General features: G+C 39.1%; 1 protein-coding gene across 12 annotated transcripts in view; it reads right to left on the bottom strand.

The window, feature by feature from the left end:
- Nucleotides 1-20,772, bottom strand: part of FHIT (fragile histidine triad diadenosine triphosphatase) — a 1,484,422-nt gene that overhangs the window by 1,055,807 nt on the left and 407,843 nt on the right. For all 12 annotated transcript variants that reach the window (XM_043886316.1, XM_043886317.1, XM_043886315.1 and 9 more), the window contains one exon: nt 2,768-2,851. The gene's annotated coding sequence lies outside the window, so the exon portion shown is untranslated. The remainder of the gene's footprint in view (nt 1-2,767; nt 2,852-20,772) is intronic.

The following is a 20,772-nucleotide window of genomic DNA, read 5'->3' as shown; positions in this document are numbered from 1 at the left end:
ACCCTCAACTATTGAGCATGCTCTAGAGCCTGGGAGCCGAAATGCTGGGCTCATGTGCTGAAGCTGCTGAAGCTCATGTGTCCTACAGCCTGTACTCTACAACTAGAGCAGCCACCTCAAAGAGAAGCTCCTACACCGCAAGAGTGGCCCCCGCTTGCCGCAACTGACAAAGTCTGCAACAACAAAGACCCAGCACAGCCAAAAGTAAATAAATAAAATTATTAATTTAAAAACAGTATTCTAGCTTCATTTTCCAGGGGCTATTGTTGCACTGAACCCTGTTCCTGGGGTCTTCAAACCAAAAAGACTGTGGTTTTTCTACTGGAGTTAGTCACCCGAAGTGACGTTAACCTCACCAGGCGTACCCTCAGTCAAAAAAGCCATAAAATGGGGAAATCACTCTGCACTGAGCCTGCTTCTAAGTTTTGAATCTGAAGTCCCTTTCAGAATCTACCTCTTTATTTTCACTCTCTAAGGTTGTCAGGTAGTTTTTCTCCCATACTTTACAGTTCCTATATGTGAAAATACCAGGTTCAATAGCATATACTTAGCCATACTAGAAGTGGAAACAAGTGAGAAACATTTAGGAAACACTCTTTTGCATCTCCCACTTCCTCTCCTTAAAATATTTAACCTTCATTCATTACCTCACCTAGTGATATTTGGTTTTGGTTTTAGGTAGAACATAAGTCAGAGCTTCCTTGATCATCCTGCCAAGTACATGAGAAGATGTGGAATGAAAGTACAGCATAAAGTTAAATGATAAAATGATAAAACATCAATCAGATCTGGCTGTAACACTGGCAGCATTTAATCTCAAAGCAATGAGGCTTATACGGGTTCATGACTACCAGAGATAATCTACATGGTAGTTTGCCACATTATTTATTTTACCTTAGTTTTTTGATCTCAGATATCTTTATATCTTGCCTCATTGAAAACTGCAATAGGTAATATCCTATGAGAAACAGAATATTTAAAATAATATCCTTAAACAGTGATACAGAATCAGTAAGTGCACATTTCCTTCTTATAATAGTCCTTACCACCTCTTAAGAGCTTCTGTATGCCAAGTATCTTGCTTATCACTTTATAACAATTGCCATTTAATCCTTCATAAGCATTCTGTGAGGCAGTTCCTATAATTAGCCCCATATTGTGGAGGAAGATACCAGAGCTCAGAGAGATTAAATGAGTTAACCGAGATCACACAGCAAATGGCAGAAACCTGTCAGTCTCTTTAAAGAAAAGAAACAGTGAAGTATAGGTCTTCAGAATCATGAAGCACGTGCCTTTTACTATGAAGAGAGAAAAGAGAAGTCTTTCCAAGCAAAGAGAAATAGGTGGAGATGCTAAAAGTCAAAGTTATAGTCTGCAATTCCTCCTTCTGCTAATATTTAATATTAAAATACTCCTCTTTTAGATCTATACATTTCATATTGACAGCTTTCATGTTAAAAAGAGCTTTGCTTCAGGGCTCAAAAACACTAACCAGAACCATAACACAGGGATCAAACAATTCCATGCAAAGCTCACACCAGGGTTCCATTTCAGCTCATTTCCTTTACCATCCTTAAGCCTTCTACATCTTCCAGAAAAACCCTCTAGACAGGAAGGTGATTCACCCGAAAGAAGTTAGGGCCATCAAGAAATGAAGATGCCTGACTCATTCCTCCATAATCTGCATTTGGTGAGTATTTCTAGAAAACATAGCAATGTGTCATAGCCCTACACATTTGAGGGACAGACTTGCCCAATTTTGTAAACTTTGCATAAATCTATGAGTTTTAAACAACTGTATAATACGAGAGAATAGAGGGCAGACAATGTAAAATGGAAACAGGAGACGGGGTCGTGGCTGAAAGCATAATAAATGTTTGTGTTCTGACATATGGGGCTGTTCAATATTTATATTTATTACACATGCTAAATTGTTATCTGAGACTTTGGAATGGGGGGATACTGTGAGTGGAATAAAGATGAGAAGGGGTGAGAGAAGAGGAGAGGGGTATGCACACATGAGTCCTAGGAAGGGATTAAATGAGCACTACCCGCTGATATCATGCTGGGGAAGTATTGCCCATATTCACATATTTCCAGTCCTTTACTGCCCTATTTTTAAAAATGCATATTAAACATATCCACTGAAATCATTCAAATACATACAAAGATGAGTAATTACTTTGTTCTATCCTCAAGTCTTTTTTATAAGATATATTCTTCACTGTCCCAGCAAATGCCACTAGAACTTCCTCTGGCCAAGAACAATCCCTTGCCATTTTAGGAGGTCCATTTTATGTCAGATGTGACCTCCCGCTACTACTAATGCCATCTCATCTCCAGGATCATTCTCAAAAGCATGCAAAGCCTAACAACTTGACTATATAACTGTTTAACCTTACTTTTTACACATAAAAATTATTAAATATGTGTAACTGTCTGGTGGGGGGAGAATAATATAATAGATGTCAATCAGGCAACAGTTATACTACATTTCATAAAAGGGAAGGTAATGCTTTCTTCAAAAACTAAAGTCATCACTCCTTATTTAACTGACATAATATTTATACCCTGAGTTTTAAATAGCAGCTACAAATAGAAGTCAGGAGAGGGTAAATTCTCTAAGGAAATTGAGCCCTGAAATTTTACCATTTTAAGAGTTCTATTTTATGTGTACATAGGAATCTTACTGCTATGATACAGATGTCCGTAGTAAGTCAGGTATGCCTAACTCTATGAAAAAAATCTTAAATTAAGTAAACATTACCTGTATGAAGACGGTTACTTCCTCAGAACACTCAACGGAAGGGTGTGCGGAGTTTCTGCAGAGGCTGTCGGCAGGCTGGCAGTCCTGGAATACCGACATCAGAAAAGAGAAATTCAGATGATCATTTCTGCAGTGATCCAGATGGCTTATAGGTACAGCTTCATTAGGGACATTCAGCATGAACACTGAGCAAACAGGACTGCATTGGTACTGTTGAAAGGGTAGAATAAAGGCACATGTGTAATGTCTAAGTATTGTCAGTGGTCTGCACTGACCCCTACAAGATCACATAAAGGAAGAGGCAGAATGGTGCTCTGAAATTCCATCTTCCCACTTCTAGTCAGTCCTGGGCTGTTCTAGCTGCATTGTTACTTGACCCTCTTCATAGTCAGCCAGTAATGCCATTGGGATTTTCTATTTTGCAGAAAGATGAAGCCAACCTACCAACCTGTCAGCAAGAGTGCCTCTCTGGTTTTGTGGTGGTCTACGCCAAATCCTCTGGCCTGTCTGAAGGGTACTTTGTGGGCCAGTTTACCTAACTTTCTTTTGAAACCCTAGTGTCCATGAGAATCAGAAGGAATCTGACAACAGAAGGAACAAGGGTTTATGGTCCTACTGGCCTGAGTTTGAATTCTAGTAATGCATTTCACTATCTCTGTGTCTAATATAGCTGCTGAACTCCATTGAGCCTCACTTTTCACTTCTGTCAAATGGGCATACCCATGGGCATATATATATATATGAAGGGTATATTTATAAAGAGAATATATATTTTTTTTAATTAGGATAAAACACCAAGCACAATTTCCTGGCACATGTTAGGGACCTGTATGCAGGTCAAGAAGCAACACTTAGAACTGTTCTTGGAACGTGGAACAACGGACTGGTTCAAAATGGGGAAAGGAGTATATCAAGGCTGTATATTGTCACCCTGCTTATTTAACTTATATGCAGAGTATGTCATGAGAAACACTAGGCTGGACGAAGCACAAGCTAGAATCAAGATTGCCAGGAGAAATATCAACAACCTCAGATATGCAGACGATACCATTTTAATGGCAGAAAGTGAAGAGGAACTAAAGAGCCTCTTGATGAAGGTGAAAGAGAAGAGTGAAAAAGCCAGCTTAAAATTCAACATTCAAAAAACATGGCATCCAGTTCCATCACTTCATGGCAAATAGATGGGAAAAAGTGGAAACAGTGACAGACTTTATTTTCTTGGGCTCCAAAATCACTGTGGATAGTGACTACAGTCACAAAATTAAAAGATGCTTGTTCCTTGGAAGAAAAGTTATCACCAACCTACACAGAGTATTAAAAAGCAGAGACATCACTTTGCTGACAAAGGTCTGTATAGTCAAAGCTATAGTTTTTCCAGTAGTCATGTACAGATTTGAAAGTGGGACCATAAAGAAGAGTGAGTGCCAAGAACTGATGCTTTCATAATGTGGTGCTAGAGAAGACTCCTGAGAGTCCCTTGGACAGCAGGGAAATCAAATCAGTTAATCCTAAGGGAAATCAACTCTGAATATTCATTGGAAGGACTGATGCTGAAACTAAAGATCCAGTATTTGACCACCTGATGCGAACAGCCAACTCATTGGAAAAGACCCTGATGCTGGGAAAGATTGAGGGCAGTAGGAGAAGAGGGAGACAGAGGATTAGGTGCTTGGATGGTATCACTGACTCAATGGACATGAGTTTGAGCCAATTCTGGGAGACAGTGAAGGACAGGGAAGCCTGGTGTGCTACAGTTCATAGGGTCGCAAAGAGTCAGATACGACTTAGTGACTGAACAACAAAGAACATGAAATAAACAGGGAATAAGTAACCAAAACATATAAGGAACTATAAAATCAAGAAAAAAGATGAACAAACATATAGGAAAAAATGGTTGTTCAAAGAAGAAATCTCAATGAACAATGAACATTAAAAAAAAAGCTCAGAATCACTAGAGTAAAATGCATATTATATTAATGGAATTCCATTTTTATTTTGTTAGAATAGTAAACATGGAAAAGGTAGACAAAAGTCAGTGTTGTCTAAGATGGAGGGAAAAAATTAGCATAATAGTCTAGTTTACCTCTGGCCAAATCATGAACTGGTATATCTTTCTGGTGAGCAATTTCATTATATTTATCAAAATAAATACTACAATATCCTATGGTATACTGATTCTTCCTACAGGGTATACTGGACTCAAGCAACATGGACACAAGAAGACACATACTAAAATAATACTGAAGTGTTTTTGTTTTTGTACAGCAAACTTTGGAAATGATCTAAAAGTTGCACTGGAAATGGAACAGGTCAATAAAATGCACTATATGGATATATGAATATTATGGAGCTGTTAAAATTGATCAATTGATTTTTATGGCATCAATGCAGCTCATTTTTGTAAATACTGTGATGTTAAAAATGCAACAAGGAAAGATTTAAACATTAAATATTCAAACAAAATAGTGTATATTGGTTGTTGGTATATATATATGTGTGTGCATAAAAAATATAAACAATACACTAGTTAAAAACATCCTAAATTTATGGTAGGGAACTTTTGGTAGACAGCTGAGACAGTAAAGAGTGGAAGGAAAGCCAGATGTGGTAGTTAACAGGGAATTTGGTTTCATCAATAATTGCTTTGAAAAGAAACAAACACACAAACTGGAAGTAAATCTGACTAAACATAAACAGATGCTCCTTTTTAGATAGTAGAAATACAGATGCTTATTACACTACCTTTTGGGCTTGTCTGTACCTTTAAATTTTTCTCGAAATAAAGGAAGTAAAGGGAAAGGGAAGGAGGAAGAAAGGAGGGCGGGGAGAAGGAGACAGGGAGGAGGTCCATCACCAGCTCCTGTGTACACTTAAACTGGCCTCGGGTGGTTGGTTTCTTTAAGGATGAAACTCAAAACTGGTTTCATTATCAGTGAGAAGAATGGTGATTCCTCCCTGGTTGGCTCAGCTCAGAGGACTGAATTTAAGTTCAGCCAGTAGAGGGAACCATCTGTCATTTGGAAAGACACTCAGCCCTTAGCCAGGAGACCCCCTTCAGCACATACCAGCGCCTCTGGGAAGAGGGAACATGCATTTACAGACAAGGAAACTGAGAGCACACCACGGACATCTTTTCAACCTTTCTAAAAGGTTCGCTGTAATTTTATAGAATCAAGGGAACAATATGCTTGATTAGTTCTTCAGCCGACTGAGCAATTTCGCTTTTTATATTTCTCTCCTTGAAGCGAGTTTGCCATTAACCTTATATGTTCTAGGGTTTAAGATTAAATTCTCCCCCCCTCCAAAACGGAATTTTTGCTTTAAAATAAAAGTTAGCTTTAAGATCATTCATTTCTACCGGTAATACCGAAAGGCCCTCTTTGAGGAGAGGAGGTCATTCTTTAAAGAGGCTAGAATTGCAAAGAATGCTCCTTCTCTTCCTGGAGGGAGAATCTGTGGAGGGAAAAAAAAAAAAGCTTACAGGAAAGTTCAGTAATCATGAAGTGAAAGCCCCAAAAGATCCAATGCTTCCTCCTGGGCCAATGCTGTGTTGAAAAATGCCTTCTATGTACACTTCCTTGAGAGACCTTACGTTCTTGAAGAATCAGTTAGCTAAACTCTTAAAGGAAAATCTGGCAATCCCTGAATCTACATAATGCACCCATGAGGGCAGAAGGCAATGCTGGACATGCCTCAATTGCTTCACCCCATCACAGCACTAATATTTAAATATTGCCATCCTTTTGTGTGTGTCCTCCTCCAAGAAGGGATTTGGGTTGGTTTCTAACAACAGAGCAAACAAATAATGTAGAAAGGGAATGTTATAAAAGAGTTACCAATGTAAATGTGCTATTTTGTGCCTTTCAAATTGGGTGATGATAAACATGATTCCACACATGGAAATCAGACTTTCCAGAGCTACTACATGGAATCATTTAATTTGCCTGAGTAAGTGCTTATAATAATGTGGCCGCTCTGCACTGCAGTAAACATTGGATTTTCAAATGAACAAATGAAATATGTGATAACTCCTTATTAACAGAACTGCAGCAAAAGACATTAACCAAGGGGGTGGTGCACCAAAGAAGACTGGTGGGAAAGAAAAAAAAAAATCCAACTCCAATGCTCTGAAAATGAAAATAAAGAATCTTATGGCCCCTGATTCTACATTGGTTTTTTTTTTTTTTTTTGCTCCTGGCTAAAAACACAGTGGAGGCTCACACTGAAGTGATGGAGAACTGTTGCTATTTTGGGTTGTCACACAGTAACTTATCACACTGCTCAGGACACATGAGGACACAATCAATTTGTTCCTCCAGATCATAAACCAGAGGATGCTTTAGTAAAATAGCATAGGGAGAACAATTTTGCACGGTGGTTACGAATGTTCATTTGAATCCTGGGCTCCACCAGCCAATTAAGTGCATGACTTTATCGGAGTCATCAATCTCCTTTAATGTTCATTCTCTCCGTTGGTAAAATGCAGCGAATAATTTTGCCTTCCTCATTGAGTTATAAGGGGTACATTTTATGTAAAAGGCCTGGAACATGGTTAGAATTTAACAGAAGTAGCTACCATCACCATTTTTTTTTAAGCATCAGCATCATTATTATTATGTTTAAGAGTATCCTCATTATTATATGTAACAGTATCCTCGTTTTCATCCATTATCCTCATTTTCATTGAAAGTTCATTAAAAGCACAACCCACCATGCTGTTTGGTAATTAGTGACTTTCATTCACTTAACAAAGTATTTAATGAGTATCTAGTAAGTGCCAGACTCTATGATACAGGCTGGGGTATGAAGGTGATCAAAATCAAATGTGATCTATGCCTTCTGAAGCCTACTAGAGGAGACAGACAGTAGTCAAACGGTTCCACAGCGAGTGAGTATTTTCCACCTGAGGGAAGAGCTCCAGAGGAAAGAAGCAGATCCTTTTCAGAGATACTAAAACAAACAAAATTGGGTTTAATGTGAAAACTGAAGTATGGCTTTCTGGGGAGAGAGAATACAACATTCAAGGTCAGAGTAGTATCTTCATTGTTACTGAAAGTCAGTGCAAAATTGTCCATTGAGTGGTCCATTTTAATTGAAGAACTGTACCTCCACTACCTGGGGCTTCCCAGGTGGCTCAGGGGTAAGGAATTCACATGCTAATGCAGGAGACACAGGTTCAATCCCTGGGTTGGAAAGGTGCTCTTGAGGAGGAAATGGCTACCCACTCCAGTATTCTTGCCTGGGAAATCCCATGGACAAAGGAGCCTGGAGAGCTACAGTCCAGGCCTGCAAAGAGTTGGGCACGACTTAATGACTAAAATAACAACGGTCTCCAATACCTACTTGGCACACGCACCTGTGTTGAGCCCTGGGACACAACAGTAAGCAAGACAGATATGAATTCACGCCCTGAATATTTCCTCCCCATACTTATTCCTCTGCTTGAAAACTGCACCAAAGTCAATGTTCGCTTCGTAAACCAGTTTTGATTTCCACCTTCAGTTTTGATCCCAAAGAAATTCTACCAGAGTGAAAAACTGTGATGCTTTCTCTGGTCAGACAAAGAAGGCTATGTAAATTAGTAATTCCCTTTCTGCCTCAGAGACCAGGAAACTTACAACCAAATTTAGCTCTTTCATCCCATGGGCTCATACAAGTAAAGATGATCACAATTCTGTCTTATGGTTATTTTGTTATTTGCACACTACCTTTAATTTAGTAAACAGCCTCAGATTCTTTGGGAAGTTGACTAAAAGAGAGGAAGGAAGGGAAACTAAAGGAGGAAAATAAGGGGAGGTTTTTGAGGTCTGGAATTATTCAAGGTGCTGTTTGCAGTTTTCATAGCACCTCACACAGATGTTGAATAGAAAACACTTAATAACTTTGGACTGATGCATGGATCAACGTTGAATACACAGCTTTCCTGGCTCAACATGGGTTCCATTATGGGGGATGGGAGGGACTGAAATTTGTCTAGTGAAGTGAAAGCCGCTCAGTCGTGTCTGACTCTTTTCAACCCCATGGACTGTATAGTCCATGGAATTCTCCAGGCCAGAATACTGGGGTGGGTAGCTGGACCCTTCTCCAGGAAATCTTCCCAACCCAGGGATCGAACCCAGGTCTCCCGCATTGCGGGCAGATTCTTTACCAGCTGAGCCACCAGGGAAGAAGACCTGAAACTTGCCTACTTCGTTCTAATTTTCAGTTTGAGAGGGAGAGCACAAAAAAGTAGGCGAAAAATTTAGCATGGTTGTCACTTGTCAAACATTTCAATAACCAAACAGAAGAACCATGGAGACCACAAAAAGAGCATGGAAAGAGAACGTTAAAGTATCCTGAGAGATTTATTTCAGGCAATAAGGTCCCTGTAATAGAACATTTCTCTCTCTTACTCTAGTGCTAGTCAAAACAAGAGAAATGTCATAGTTTAAACTGATGTCTAAGTAACAGGGAAAATGTTAAGTTTCTTTATGACAAAATGGAAATATATTTGTAATTCTATTTCCTGGTGTTCTCTCACTTATGTTGGGGGAAAAAAAAACTGTTAGTCCTTTTGATTTAAAACTCCCCATTGGGATAACTAAACTATAATCTGTCTGGTTAACTACCAGGAAGAGGAGGAATACATTTAAAAGTAGTTTAGAAGACACCCACTTTATCAATATCAGAGCACTGTGGAGTTCAGTCTTATTTATAGCTAAATCCACCCCATTGTCTCTCTCTCTCTCTCTCTCTCACACACACACACACACACACAAAAGTTGCATTCAAGAGGTATTAAAACATTTCATCCCTGTTCTTACCTCAACATACTAATGAGAGTTTCTGAATTAATCTCTGATCATGAACTGTCTGTTGATGTGATATAACAGTAGTATAGAGTGTACAGTTTGCCTCAAGTAGCTGGCTAAGGCCAGTTTCATAATGCTTCAGTTCTTTGACAGGTAGAAAATTAAATCATTTCTGTATTCACCTAAGATTAAATCATTTCTGTATTCTCCTAAGACTGAATCATTTCTACATTCCTCAGAAACTCTTCAGTACTAAAAAGTATATCACTTTTCCAAGCAGTTGATAAGCTGAAAAGAAAATAATATTAAGGGACTGTACTTGAGGAAATAGTTAAAAGGGGAAACTCAGAAAACAAGCTGGTGGAGATATATAATGAGGAGATTCTCAAAACGGCAAGGTGAGGGAAGGAAGGAATTGTAACTGAATAACATTTTTTTTAAAGGTAAGTTATTCCTTAAAGCAATTACCAAAATGTGAGAGTTCCTCTCATGGTTCTCAACCTTACACTCTGAAAGGGAACTTCTTATAACTCAAGACTAAGAGAGCCAATTACTTCAGCACCAAGCTACATCCTAAATCTCTGGACTTGGCAGTTGAAAAAAAAAAAAAACCTTGGAAAGTGTTCTTATAAAATCTTCACTAACAGTTCTAACTTTATAAATGTAGATTTTAAAAGGATGAATGAAAACTAACCAATTAGATAGCAAAGTAGGGAAGAGAGAGCACTGAATAAAAGACCCACCAGAGTTTCAGTTACATCTCCACGAACAACTAGCTCTGAGACTTAGATTATATTTAAAATGAAAATCATAATCATGAAAAATTAATAATCATACAGCATATAGCATGCCAAAGGCCTACCATACATTAGCTAATGTAGCCCTTATAATAGCCTGAGAAGTTCTCATGGAGCTGAGTATCTTGTCCAAGTGGAACCAAGGGCCTGAGTGGTGGAATGAGGATTCGAACACAGACATCCAGGTGGTTTGATCTGTGGGTCGGGAAGATCCCCTGGAGATGGGAATGGCAACCCACTCCAGTATTCTTGCCTGGAGAATTCCACGGACAGAGGAGCCTGGCAGGCTACAGTCCATGTAGCTCTAGTATTGTCTGTAAGCTTAGGACAGCCTATAAAGTAAGCAGTGTTATCTGAGGATCCGTGGCTTAGAGAAGCAGCAGCTCTCCTGGGCCACAAAGTCACTTCAGAACCTGAGTTTTTTCCATTATCGTATCTTGCCTCCATTATTGTATCTGACTGCCTTCTGGCAGTCAGAAAATTAGGGGGAAAAAAAAATCTGACATCAAAAGGAACTAGCTAGAGAGTGATACATCACATATACCGCATATATGCATACACATATATGGCTAAGATTTGTTTCGTTCTCTGTATCCTGTCTGATTGCTCCCTTCATGTTGATATCTTATTACTTTCATTTTACTTATAAAATCACCATAGCTCCATAAAACTTGCTTTTCTGCTTTCAATCTGGGAGAAATTCAGTCTCTTTTTTTTTTTCATTTATTTTTATTAGTTGGAGGCTAATTACTTCACAACATTGCAGTGGGTTTTGTCATACATTGACATGAATCAGCCATAGATTTACACTTATTCCCCATCCCGATCCCCCCTCCCACCTCCCTCTCTACCCAATTCCTCTGGGTCTTCCTAGTGCACCAGCCCTGAGCACTTGTCTCATGCATCCCACTTGGGCTGGTGATCTGTTTCACTATAGATAATATTCATGCTGTTCTCTCGAAAAATCCCACCCTCACCTTCTCCCACATAGTCCAAAAGTGTGTTCTGTACATCCGTGTCTCTTTTTCTGTTTTGCATATAGGGTTATCATTACCATCTTTCTAAATTCCATATATATGTGTTAGTATGCTGTAATGTTCTTTATCTTTCTGGCTTACTTCACTCTGTATAATGGGCTCCAGTTTCATCCATCTCATTAGAACTGATTCAAATGAATTTTTTTAACGGCTGAGTAATATTCCATGGTGTATATGTACCACAGCTTCCCTATCCATTCGTCTGCTGATGGGCATCTAGGTTGCTTCCATGTCCTGGCTATTATAAACAGTCTCTTATAAAACTTTATTTTACTCATATATTTTATTTAACCCTATATATAAAAATATTTCAACATGAAATAAAAACTAACAAGACATTTTACATTTACATATAAGTGAAGAAGGGCTTTCCAGGTGGCAGTAGTGGTAAAGAACGCACTTGACAATGCAGGAGACGTAAGAGACTTGGATTCTATTCATGGGTCGGGAAGACCCCCTGGAGGAAGGCATGGCAACCCACTCCAGTATTCCTGCTTGGAGAATGCCATGGACAGAGAAGACTGGTGGGCTACGGTCCATATGGTCACAAAGAGTCAGACACAAATGAAGCGACTCAGCATGCACACACGTATAAATGAAGCATTCGAAATTCTTAATATGTTGTACATTTACAACACATCTCAAGTCAGACAAACCATGTTTCAATGTTCAGTAGCCACAGGGCTACTGTAGTGGACAGTGCAAGACTACAGTGACTGACTTCCTGGTTGGTATTTTACTTCTCTTTTCTTGGGCTGGTCAGAGTCCCCAGAAAAGTGTTTTCCAATCTCCTGCCTGAGTGCCACTGTTCTGGGATCCACATATGGGAAAGAGCAGAAGCCCCACTATACAGACTTTCACTTGATCCCCATTTTTATTTTCATGGCTCTGTCCTTACCTAGGCACAGTGACCCCCAGCACAGACCCTGTGCTTGACCCTCTCCAACACGGATCGAGGGGAAGAGGGACAGTTCCCAGGTTATTCAGGTTAGTCAATGACTCTGGGGATCTAATGGTTATTTATTGTTTTCTCAACATTCTTTTTTACATTCCTTCACTCCTACTTTCATAGATTTATAATGCCACTAATTCCTGACCCCTTCTGGAATCTGTACAGATTTCACCTTTTTATCCCTTCTAAATCAGTCTCTGAACTTTTAAGGCAGCTTCTACAATTACATTGTTATCTTCTCAATTCTTTTCATTCACATGTTCCCCCCTTCTATTTTTTCTAACTTTTATTTTTTATTTTGCATATTTTTACAATGAAACACATTCTTTTTTATATTTGAGTAACCCCTTTGCTGTCATAGTATATTACACTTTTCTACCCACAATTTGCCTTCTCTTTTTTGTTTCTGTGATTTTTTTCCTGCTATAAAGAAATTCAAAGTGGGGTTTTTTTTTGTTTGTTTTTGTCAGTTTTAATATTTATGGGCTTCTCTGGTAGGTCAGATGGTAAAGAATCCACCTGCAATGCAGGAGACCCAGGTTCAGTTCCCTGGGTCAGGAAGATTCCCTTTATATCTTGACTTCTTTTGATTTGTTCTTAGAGTACAATTTGATTTGATTTGAAATGCTACTGTCATCATACTGGGGTATTTTTCTGAGTCCTCTTTTTAATTAAACTTCTCATTTTGAGGTATTTATAGGTTTACATGCAAGTTGTTAGGAAAAACTACAGAGAGATTTGGAGTACCCTTTACTCAGTTTCTCCCAATGGTAACATCTTGCAAATCTACAGTACAGTAGCAGAATACTGACTTGAATACAGTCAAGATACAGAATATTTTCATCACCACAGCCATCCTTATACTGCCCTTTTATAGCCACACCCATTCCCCTCCCACCTCACACTTCCTTAACCCTTGACAACCATAAATCTGTTCTTCATTTATATAGTTTTCTTATTTGGGGAATGCTATATAAATGGAATCATACACTATGTAATCTTTGGGGATTGGCATTTTCCCCTATAACCTACAACCCTGAAGATTACACCAAGTAGTTAGTTTCATGTATCAATAACTCATTGCTGAGTGGTGCCACCATGCTTTTTAATCCATTCACCCAACATACGTCATCTGTGTTGTTTCCAGTTTTTGGCTATTACAAATAAATCTACTATGAACATTCATGCACAAGTTTTATGTGAACATACATTTTCATTTCCTCAGGATAAATGCTCAGGAGTATAGTAAGTGAATAGTTTGATAAGAAACTGTGAAACTATTTTCCAGAGTCCTGTTACCATGTCACATTCTCAGCAGCAATATATGAGTAATCCAGTTTGTCTGCATCCTCATTAGCATTTGGTGTTGTCAATATTTTTTTAAAGACAGTAAAGTAGGTATATAGTGATATATCACTGTGGTTTTAATTTACATTACGCTGATGGCTAATAATGTTGAACGTATTTTGATGTGCTTACTTGCCTTCTATAATACCTCTTCAGTGAAATATCTCTTAATGATTTCTAACTGGATTGCTTTTTTTTTTTTTTTTTACTGTTGAGTTTGAAAGGTCTTTATATAATTTAGATACTAGTCCTTTGTCAGATATGTGCTTTGTATATGTCTTTTCATCCTCTTATCAGGGTCTTTTCCCCTTCCTGGATCATAACCTTGTTGTGGTGAAGGGGCTTACATAACTCAATGAAGCTATGAGTCACGCCATGCAGAGCCGCCCAAGATGGAGGGGTCATAGTGAAGAGTTCTGACAAAACGTGGTCCACTGGAGAAGGAGACGGCAACCCGCTCCAGTATTCTTGCTTCGAGAACCCCATGGACAGTGTGAAAAAGCAAAAAGATACGACACTAAAAGATGAACCTCCCCAGGTCGGAAGGTGTCAGTAAATCCTAAAGGAAATCAACCCTGACTGTTCACCGGAAGGACCGATTCTGAGACTGAATACTTGGCCACCTGTTGTGAAGAGCTGACTCACTGGAAAAGATCCCGATGCTGGGAAAGATTGAAGGCAAAAGGAGAATGGGGAGGCAGAGGATGAGATTGTTAGATAGCATCACCGACTCAATGGACATGAATTTGAGCAAACTCTGGGAGACAGTGGAAGACAGGAGCCAGGCCTGCTGCATCCATGGAGCTGCAAAGAGTTGGAAATGACTTAGTGACTGAACAGCAGCAACAACAATCATGGTCTTTTACAGAGCACCACGTGTAATTCTGATGATATCTAATACATCGTTTTTTTCTCCTTTTATGAATTGTACTTTAATGTCAAGTCTAAGAACTCTTTGCCTACTCCAGGATCCCAAGGATTTTCTCTTCTGTTTTCTCTTATGTTTTCTTCTAAAAGTTCTTCACGTTTTATATTTAGGACCATTATATATTTTGAGGTAATTTTCACATAACGTGTAAGACTTAGTTTTCCCTTGAGAAGGGTAATGCTCAAAATCATCCAAGTCAGGCTTCAAAAGTATGTGAACTATGAACTTCCAGATATTCAAGTTGGATTTAGAAAAGGCAGAGATCAAATTGCCAACATATGCTGCATCATAGAAAAAGCAACAGAGTTGCAGAAAAACATCTACTTCTATTTTATTGACTATGCCAAAGCCTGTGACTATGTGGATCACAACAAACTGTGGAAAATTCTTCAAGAGATGGGAATACCAGACCACCTGACCTGCCTCCTGAGAAATCTGTATACAGGTCAAGAAGCAACAGTTAGAACTGGACATGGAATAACAAACTGGTTCCAAATCATGACAGGAGTACATCAAGGGTGTATATTGTCACTCTGCTTATTTAACTGATATGCAGAGTACATCATGCGAAGTGCGGGGCTGGATGAAGCACAAGCTGGAATCAAGATTGCCAGGAGAAATATCAATAACCTCAGATACACAAATACAGACATCACACTTATGGCAGAAAGCAAAGAAGAACTAGAGCCTCTTGATGAAAGTGAAAGAGGAGAATGAAAAAGTTGGCTTAAAACTCAACATTCAGAAAACTAAAATCATGATATCTGGTCCCATCACTTCATGGCAAACAGATGGGGAAACAATGGAAACAGTGAGATTTTATTTTTCGGGGGCTCCAAAATCACTGTAGATGGTGACTGCAGCCATGAAATTAAAAGATGTTTGCTCCTTGGAAGAAAAGTTATGACCAACCTAGACAAAATATTAAAAAGCAGAGACATTACTTTGACAACAAAGGTCCATCTAATCAAACCTATCGTTTTTCCAGATGACTGAACTGAACTGAATTGAGTGCCAGGATGAAGTACAGCATGTCTGGAGAAGCAAAGAAAGATAAAGTGGGAAGATAGGTAAAGGAGAGACCATGGGGGACCCTCAGTTCCATTCATTCACTCAGTCGTGTCCAACTCTTTGTGACCCCATAGACTGCAGCACACCAGGCTTCCCTGTCTATCACCAGCTCCCAGAGATTGCTCAAACGCAGGTCCAGCAAGTCGGTGATGCTATCCAACCATCTCATCCTCTGTCATCCCCTTCTCCTGCCCTCAATCTTTCCCAGGATCAGGGTCTTTTCCAATGAGTCAGGTCTTCTCATCAGGTGGCCAAAGTACTGGAGTTTCAGCTTCAGCATCAGTCCTTCCAATGAATATTCAGGACTGATTTCCTTTAGGTTGGGCTTTCCCTGTGGCTCAGCTGGTAAAGAATCTGCCTGCAATGCCGGAGACCTGGGTTCAATCCCTGGGTTGGAAAGATCCCCTGGAGAAGGGAAAGGCTGACCCACTCCACTATTCTGGCCTGGAGAATTCCATGGACAGTATAGTCCATGGGGTCATAAAGAGTCAGACACAACTGAGCGACTTTCACTTTCACTTCCTTTAGGTTTAATTGGTTTGATCTCCTTGCAGTCGAAAGGACTCTCAAGAGTCTTCTCCAACACCACAGTTCAAAATCATCTATTCTTCGGCACTCAGCTTTCTTTATAGTCCAACTCTCACATCCATACGTGACTACTGGTAAAATCATAGCTTTGACTAGATGCACCTTTGTTGGCAAAGTAATGTCCCTGCTTTTTAACATGCTGTCTAGGTTGGTCATAGCTTTTTCCAAGGAGCAAGCATCTTTGAATTTCATGGCTGCAGTCATCATCTGCAGTGATTTTGGAGCCCCCCAAAATAAAGTCTGACACTGTTTCCACTGTTCCCCCAACTATTTGTCATGAAGTGACATGATCTTTGTTTTCTGAAGGCCAAACTTGCCTGTTACTCCAGGTATCTCTTGACTTCCTACTTTTGCATTCAGTCCCCTAAGATGATCTTTTTTGGTATTAGTTCTAGAAAGTTTTGTAGGTCTTCACAGAATGATTCAACTTCAGCTTCTTTGACATTAGTGATTGGGGCATAGACGTGGATTACTGTGACATTGAATGGTTTGCCTTGGAAAGAAACAGATCATTCTGTCGTTTTTGAGACTGCACTCATGTACTCCATTTCAGACTCTTTCGTTAACTATGATGGCTACTCCATTTCTTCTAAGGGATTCTTGCCCGTTAGTAGTAGGTACAATGGTCATCTGAATTAAATTTGCCTATTCCATTTCATTTTAGTTCACTGATTTCTAAAATGTCAATGTTCACTCTTGCCATCTCCTGTTTGACCACTTCCAATTTGCCTTGATTCATGGACCTAACATTCCAGGTTCCTATGCAATATTGCTCTTTACAGCATCAGACTTTACTTCTATCACCAGTCACATCCACAACTGCATGTTGTTTTTGCTTTGGTTCCGTCTCTTCATTCTTTCTGGGGTTATTTCTCTACCCTTCCCCAGTAGCATATCGGGCACCTATTGACCTGGGGAGTTCATCTTTCAGTGTCATTTCTTTTTGCCTTTTCATACTATTCATGGGGTTCTCAAGGCAAGAACACTAAAGTCGTTTGCCATTCCCTTCTTCAGTGGACCACGTTCTGTCAGAACTCTGCACCATGACCCGTCTGTCTTGGGTGGCCCTACACAGTATGGTTCATAGTTTCATTGAGTTACACAAGGCTGAAGTCCATGTGATCAGTTTGGTTCGTTTTCAGTGATTGTGGTTTTCATTCTAAGTAAGGAGTTTAGACTTTAACCTACGCTCCACGGGGAGCTGCCAAACGATGAAGCTGGTTAACATAAGATTCAAAGCAGAGATTCCCGCTGTTCCATCCTTTTAAAAGGTAACTTTTCAATGCATATTAACATTATTTTAATAGTCATCAAATTTAGTTTATATGCAATAGAAAGTTTTAATGGCCAATAAAAATAGAAGACTCAACCAAGTCTCTGCCTTCTAAACTGGCTGTAAACATGCTCCATCCTAACTGGGGGATGATTTCAGTGTCTCTGCAATCAGTGTATGAAGCAGCAAGGGATGAGATCATGGCTAGATGGCAGCATATTAAGCAAGTGTTTCAGCTTTCCTGGAGCTTTGAATTCCCTGATTTTGGTCAGTTTTTGTCAATACTTTAGCATTACTTAACATATATCTTGCATCATTTACTGAGTGAAAAAATTTCCAACTCCAGTAGCTGAGAAAAAAATATCATATTTATCCATAGAGTGTCAAGTTCATATTCTGAGCTCTAGAAATGCCCAAGGGACCATCAGAGACATGAACTTTTCCACTTTCCCCAAACTCATTTATTATGCTGACTCTTTGCCCAGCCAATCCTCCCTCCCCACCTGCTATGAGCATTTAGAGTCTCTGTTCTAGAATTGAGATGGAATTTTTTTCTGGTTCATATAGGTGGGTATCATACTTTTGGTGATATATAATTGCAGGCAGGTTAGAAACAAATAAAAAGCAGAATAAAACATCTCTACGTGATAACCTAGGCACTTATCATTTTCTTTTCAGTCCAATTATTCAAAAGAATTATCATGTTTAACACTCTGCATGTGTGCTCAGTTGTGTCTGACTCTTTGCAACCCCATGGACCGTCGCTTGCCAGGCTCCTCTGTCCATGGGATTTCCCAGGCGAGAATAATAGAGTGGGTTGCCATTTTCTCCTCCATGTTTAACATTATTGAATGGTATATTTTTAAATGGCTAAAATGGCATATTTTATATTATTCATATTTTTCTACAATAAAAGAAAGTTTCGAAGTTAAAAAGGAAGGAAAGGAAAAGAAAAGAAGGTGAGAAAAAAAATTGAGTGCCACATTCACACTTTCTCTCAGAGATAGACATTGTCCCTGCCTTGGAGTTAAAGAAGATGAGATCCACCCAGGTAATGGATCTAATTTAGTCCTGGTGGTGTGGGTTCTACACTTCAGTTAGGAAATCTCCAGCTCTCAGTCTTCATCAGAGCCTGATGTCCTTGAAAAAAAAATGTCCAACTTTTTTAAAACAGAAAAAGAAAATATGAAACTTTCCCACTGAAAATGAAGACACTGGACTTCCCTGGTGGTCCAGTGGTTTAACACTTTGCCTTCCAATGCAGGGGGTGCTGCTTTAATCACTGGTTGGAGAATTAAGGTTTCACACGCCTTGTAGCGAAAAGAGCAAAATATAAAACAGAAGCAGTATTGTAATAAATTCAATAAAGACTTTAAAAATGGTTCACATAAAGAAATCCAAAAAAAAAATGGAGATGTGAACTAGAATACTAACAGACAGGGAGTAAGGAGCCAAAAATCATGATGTTTATTAGGCCAATTCTCTTCAAAATGTGAAGAAAATGTTTGCATTCCTTTGCCATTAAAGATAATTTTAATTCCCATTTATTTTATGGTGCGAGTATAAACTTGAATCTGCATGTGTTCCAGCTCCATACTTTTTGATGAAGTTGACGATTTGAATGGCTTAAACCTTCAGATATGGAAAATTAGTGCCACAAACTTCCTAACTTGTGAGAAAGTATCCTTTCTGGATACTTTTTAATTTTATCTGGCTCCAAAATCACTGAGGATAGTGACTGCTGCCATGAAATTAAAAGATGCTTACTCCTTGGAAGGAAAGCTATGACAAACCTAGACAGTGCACTAAAAAGTAGAGCTATCACTTTGACAACAAAGGTCCATCCAATCAAAGCTATGGTTTTTCCAGTGGTCATGTACAGATATGAGAGTTGGACCATAAAGAAGGCTGAGCACCAAAGAATCGATGCTTTTGAGCTATGGTGTTAGAGAAGACTCTTGAGAGTCCCTTGGACTGCAAGGAGACCAAACCAGTCAATCCTAAAGAAAATCAACCCTGAATATTCCTTGGAAGACTGATGCTGAAGCTGAAGCTCCAATACTTCAGCCACCTGATGTGAAGAGCCGACTCACTGGAAAAGACCCTGATGCTAGGAAAGATAGAGGGCAAGAGGAGAAGGGGGTAACAGGATAAGATGGCTGGATGGTATCATTGACTCAATGGACAGGAATTTGAGCAAATTCTGGGAGACAGTGAAGAACAGGGAAGCCTGGCATGCTGCAGTCCAAGACACAAAGAGTCAGATACAACTTAACAACTGAACAACAACAACAACATCCTTTCTGGAAATACCTTCCAATCTGGGTATGTAAGATTCCTTCCTACCTGTATGCTTGTTAATTAAATTTCAAAGGTTGTTATGTCAAGGGAGAGAAACACAAATCAACCCAGGAATCTGCTGTTTTGAACTATGCACAGTGGCCATATTGATCCGGAATTAACCTATATGCTTCCCTCTGTGCTCAACAGAGGTTTTTATTTCCATTGTATCATTCTTGACAACTTTTTCTACACTGCCTTGATGCCTTTCTTATACAGTTATGCAACAAACTAATCTGAATTATGTTCAAATAAGCAGGGAGGTTGGCTTTTCTTTTTGTTGTAGAAAATATGTAGCCTATCAGAAGTGACCTCCTTAATTTTTGCTCCTTTTATGACATGACTTTACTGAGATCTCTGAAATAGGAAATGGCAACCCATTCTAGTATTCTTGCCAGGAAAATTCCATGGACAGAGGAGCCTGGTGGGCTCCATAGAGCCCATCGGGTCGCAAAGAGTCAGACACCACTGAGCGACTAAGCACTTACTTACTAAGAGTATCATCTCATACATGCAATATACAACATCATGTCTAATAGATTTGTGCAAAATGCCTAAAACTAAGCAAACACAATGACATGAGTTGGCATTGCATTATCATGCAACACTATACTTAATAATACAGGAAAAGATGAAAAGTCCATTACCTTCATTGAAACAGTCTGTTTCTGATTTTGACTTTAGACTCTACTAATCTTTACTTAACCCTTCTCTCTCTTAGGTCACTATTTTATCTAGAGAACCTGAAACCCATTTCTTCATCCATATGTACCACATGGAACCTTGGATTTTCTCAATGACCTAACAGATTTTTGAATGGTTAATTATCCTTTTTTAGTTGTCTTGTTTAGGATAAATGAAAGTTAAGATTGTGGCAGTAA

The sequence above is a fragment of the Cervus elaphus genome, chromosome 24, assembly GCF_910594005.1.
Source record: "Cervus elaphus chromosome 24, mCerEla1.1, whole genome shotgun sequence".
In the NCBI taxonomy this organism is placed as follows: Eukaryota; Metazoa; Chordata; class Mammalia; order Artiodactyla; family Cervidae; genus Cervus; species Cervus elaphus.
This window is presented reverse-complemented; position numbering and strand designations above follow the sequence as displayed.